The sequence below is a fragment of the Atta cephalotes genome (assembly GCF_000143395.1).
Source record: "Atta cephalotes unplaced genomic scaffold scaffold00029, whole genome shotgun sequence".
NCBI lineage: Eukaryota > Metazoa > Arthropoda > Insecta > Hymenoptera > Formicidae > Atta > Atta cephalotes.
The window spans coordinates 1105403-1111228 of record NW_012130093.1 but is presented as its reverse complement, the minus strand read 5'-3'; positions in this window follow the sequence as shown (position 1 = coordinate 1111228).

The window sequence follows — 5826 nt, the reverse complement described above, 5'->3', positions numbered from 1 at the left end:
TGGGATCGAACATTGTCATGCTGCAAAATCACTTTATCGTGTCTCTCGTTGTATTGCGGCCGTTTGTCTTTCAATGCTCGGCTCAAACGCATCAATTGCGTTCGATACCGATCGCCTGTGATTGTTTCAGTCGGTTTTAACAGTTCATAATACACTACGCCGAGCTGGTCCCACCAAATACAGAGCATGATCTTGGACGTCAAAATCACCGTTCTTAAAGCGTTGAAACCACTCACGACACGTTCTTTCACTAATAGCGGCCTCACCATAAGTATTTGAGAACATTCGATGAGCCTCAGCCGCAGATTTCTTCATATTGAAGCAAAAAATTAAAACCTCCCGCAAATGACGAGAATTTGGCTCGTAAACTGACATTTTCAATTGAGAATAACTTTATGATGCAGACACAAATCGACTAATGTTTCTATGGGGTTATGTTGACAGATGCCCAAGTTTATTGACGTCTATGATCTATTTATTTCGACCACCTCTTACCACTAAAGTCATCTATAGGAAGCAAAGTTGTACATCTAATATTATATATAATGTATTATATGAAAAATAAATGTCTAAAACACAAATATCTCTGTGTTTGCAATCAATTGTTCCTTCTTCGTAGCGCATCATCACGCACAATACCATCGCGCGTGATCGTATTATCACACTCTCTAAAATAATAATATAATTCGGCAGAAAATATTTCTACATAAATAATCGCATGTAATAAACGCTGAAGGAAAGATTACATAAGAAGAAGATAGCAACACTTGAGAGATGGTAAGTATACATAGCGCATAGTGGAGACCGCGCCTGGTGGTGGAGAGGACCGGAGGATCGCGTCCGGAGATTGGCGATCATTGATCCCACGCCACGTCTTCACCGCGATGTGGACGCAAATTTCCGCACATCTCCGCTATGTAATTTTCTGCTATGTAATTTCCCGCACCTCGGGACATCTCCGTCCCACAGCACCGCCATCCTCGCGACGTCACCCACAGTGACGTCATTTTCCACCTCCCCCTTTCCCTGTGATGTTATCCCCCTCGCCTAGTGACGTAACCCTCTTCCGCGTCAAGGATACTCTTCCTCGGAGCTCCTGGATTAGAACCCACCTTCTCGAGATCTCCAACGCCATTGCATTCTCGATATCCTGTACTAATTCTTGATAATTGGAAGATCATTTATCTAAATTGTCCGCACCTTTGTAAATCCATTATTTCATTGCGAATATGCCTCGCCTCCTGTAGCGTACCAACGCCCGTAAGGTCGTCCACATAAAAGTCGTGTAATACATGTGCCGAATCGCTGTAGGATATTCCGACGAATATTTCCGCACGAGATGCTGAAGGCATCTAATCGCGGGAAACGGCGTCAAACTCATCCCGTATGTTACCCCCCCATATTATCGTAAGTAACTCGTATGTAAGAATTGGCGAGTCGAGATTATCGCGCCAGAAAATTCGTTGCAAATAATGCTGCGAGTCATCGATCAAAATCTAACATTTTCACCACGTCGGCCGTAAACACATATCTGAATGTACGAAATCGTGTCAGGATAGATATTAAATTCTGCTGAATTGACGGGCTGATCATTAACACATCGTTTAGAGACACTCCCGCTGCTCTTGCACGATGCGTGTCAAACACCACTTGCATCTTGCCCTTCTGTCCATCTCTTTTGAAGACGCGACAAATATACCGACTCCCCATTGATCTCGAGCGCAAATTTCATATGGCCTAGTTCAAGATACTCACGTAATTGATTGTATAATACCTTGATCCTTCTAAGCGTCTTTCTAAACTGTAGTATCGTAATGCGATCTCGCATGTATTTCCGATTCTCAAGAAAACATCCTTTCTAATAAATAGTTTCACGACTTATTTATCCTGCTCATTTATCGATACGTTGTCGAAGAAATGCGTCTCGCATTCTCGCTCTTCTCTTGTAAAATTATTCGTTTATTGAACAAGAATTAATTCATTCATTCATTTAGCTGTAATTAGATTTAATTCATTTAGCTGCAAAAATCGATTCACCTGTTCATGAAGTAGGATAATAAGGAGGATTCTAATTCACGGATACAGCAATCAGCAGATAGCTCTAGTGTCGCGCGAGAAGGGCGAAATCATAAATGCTAGGTTCGAGAGGAAACGCATCATCCGTGTTAGAAGAGAAGAAGGGATTTATTCCTTCTTTCTTTCACTCGTTGCGTTGTTTCTTTAAACTATTGTCCTCTCTCTCTCCTATTCATTGTAGAATGCAGTTCTTTCTCTTCCACTCGTTGCAGTCCACATATTATTTGAGCTCTCTCTCTTCCTTCCGTTATGCTCTCTTTTCTTTTCTTCTTTTGTACACGATTTTTATTAAATAGATATGGTATTTACGATTTTTAATGATACGACTTACAGATTAATTTTGATAATATTTTTATGAATTTTTAATAATATAATCTAGTAACTCTAATTATAATAATATTCTTTTTTATCAAATGACCAAGCGCGTTTTCTTATTGATTAATTCAATACTACTACGAAGATACTATTATGAAGAAGAAGTGGCGAAGATATTAAGGATAAAATTATTTTAGAAGAAAAGAATATTTTAACGTACATTTATTTATTATGTAATGCAGTATGTACAATAATCTAAACCATAGACTATTAGTTCACATTCTATAATAGAATTTTTATCATAAATTTTGTACAAAATGTTTGGAGCATCGCTTTTATTAGTAATACAATTTTGTTTTAAAAATGACACAAAATATTCGAATTTCTTTTCTAACAGTACATATATTGATTCAGTTCATAGAATATGTTCAACACATTGCTCAAGCTCAAATAAGAAAAGCACAGTTGGTTTCAAACATGTGCTATTTAATGTTAACTTATTCGTATCATATATTGTATTTTAACAAGTTCCACATTTAGATCTTGAATTGGTGATGATGATGATGATGATGATGGGACTGTTGACTGCATTAAATGCCCGATATCTGCATGTCTCTCGATGAATGTCTTCCACGTAGCATGAGGTATGAACATGCGGTTGCCTCAATTATCATCAATCGCAATTTGTACATGAGATATAGATCCTACAATGTCCAGAAATTTGTACGCTGTTGATATCAATGCATATTTCCTCATCAAGATATGAGGCATGTAGCGAGGTTTCGAAAATATACTAGACGATGTTTGAGAAAATGCGCTGTAAAAAAAAAGAAAATAAGTAAATAAATCTTACAAAAATACATAACGTATAATATGTATAAGCAAAATATTTTATAAAATTAAATGAACTTACTGTCTCTGCACGCCTCATCCTGTTGAATTGGAACGTAATAGTTCATGGCTTGAGATACATTATTTTCTCGGAGAACTTATAATTAACAATAGCTGTATGAACTCTGTTGAAGCTCTTTGAACGACTGATGCAATAATGTTGCCCGGAGCTTTTCGTTTAAACAGTGTTCTCTTCTACATTTTTTTACACCCTAAAATGAAGGACAAAAAAATTTTTTTTTAAACATTATTATATATAATTTTTATACATTGCTTTGAAGAACAGTTGTGACATGATCGAAGGATACCAAATTGACACACATCAGAGTAAGAATGCATTTTAACATAAGAATGCATTTTAACGATATCGAATTTCTTTTATCTAGGTCTATCGACAATAAAGTCTTGACTATTCCCATTATCTTTTTTCAAAAATGAATTTTAAGCAATCCAATCTAGAATTTTACTTATCTTAAAAAATATATAAGTTAATTTTTAATGTAACTGTCGTTAAACCTAATGCACAATGACACATATACTAAGAATGCACTTTAACGATAAATCTCTTTTATCTAAGAATATCGACGTCAACAACAATAAAGTATGTCTGTTCATGAAAATAATGTATCATCAATATATCATTTCCATCTAGTCTTTTGTCAAAAATGTGGAATTTACATATCTTAATTACGATGTAGAAGTCATTAGACCATACTGAATCAGAGGGATACAAAAGTAAAAAATTCGATAATGGAAAAGGAATGTTCACAAAATGCAACTCCTCAGTAGCATATAAAAATGGAGAAATCCGTATATATGCTGTCAGTAGTGAAACTGAAAGATTTAAGGAAATACATACGCGATAATCTTCAACTTTTAAAAAATTTTTTTCTTCGAGTTTTATTCAAGATGGAATACAAAGATATAGTAGAAGTAGAAGCAGAACATGAAGCTCAAGAAGAATTAGAAATTGATTTAGAAGATGAATTTATAATTGTTGAAGAAGAATCAGAATCCGAATCAGATTATCGCAGACTCATGTTATGAAAGCGAGAATGATAGTGTTATTACTTCATGTTGAAGTAATAGCAAGTTCGATAATGCAAGCTGAAATTATTATTTTGGATGGAACAAATAGGATGGGCGTCATATATTTTTATTATTTATATACTTCAAATCATTTTTCGTAACAAGTTTTGCTCATCGTGCATCATAAGAATGCATGATTTATTTTTATGTCTTCACGCTGTTCGCCAACATGTTATTAGTCAATATATACATATTGATGATATGTATTGTAAGGAATATCAAGATCCGCTGTATCAAATATTACTATGTAATCTATGCTCTATTTACATAATGTGAAAGATATTTAACACAATTGTGCAAAAATTATACTTTTAGTGACTGTGTGAAAATTATATTTTAGTAGTATGAAAAATAGTACATTTTAATATGGATAAAACGTGCGTGATCTCATAGCGCAAGCCGCTCAATTAAATATGCGAGAAGAGTTTCTTCATGGAAACGTGATGATAATTTCATCGAATTGAAGAAACAGAATCGTGTTAAATGCGATTATCGATTGATGTTAAACAATCGTTGATCGTTCATATCGCGAGACTCGAAAATTTGAAAGATACTGTGCGCGAAAGTTTCGTGCAAATGCCGGGTATAATGCGAGACTTAGAGGTTGATACAGTGTTCGAAAGCCTTATATTAACCGGTGCCGTAATAAACTCTAGATACATCGAACCTCGCCAATTTCTTGAAAACGCGAGAGAAATTGGGCTTAAGTGTGTGCAAATTGTTGTGCCGAGACATAACAATCAAAGTAAACACCGTGTTTAATGATGAATTTATATCACGTGATAAACGCGTGAATAAAAGTGTCAGTACAAAAAACTATGAACTCTTTAATTCGTCTGATTTACAAGAATGGTACGCGTCGCATATTGTCGAATCCATCGCTCGAGGAATTTCAGGAGCGCGATAGCGGGATGGACGCTGTCGCGTATCCTAAATTTGACATAAACAAGTACAATCCATTGCATGCGGGATGTCACATGAGTTACCGAGGGAAATTAAAATGAAAGCGATAATCAACGTGCAATCTTTAGACAATGCGTGTTTTGCCTGGTCGGTGGTAGCTGCTCTACATCTAGTTCAAAGTACAAATCGAGAGTTATCATATCTACATTATAAGATGGTATTAAATCTCAAAAACATCCAATTTCCAATGACGTTGAGATTTTCAAATTAAAAAAAAATTTGAAAATCTCAACAATATCTCCATAAATGTACAGCTCCGAGAAGCAAAAAAAAATGACGATTTTTCCTTTACGACTCATCGATATGAAGAAGGACAAGCATGTCAATTTGTTTTACATGCAGGATCCACAGAACAATAACGCGGAGCATTTTGTATGGATCAAAAATCTGTCTCGCTTTATGAGCTCGCAACTTAGTAAAAAAAGAGCACAAGAAGTACTTTTGCAATCAGTATATGTATATATATATATATATATATATATATATATTAGT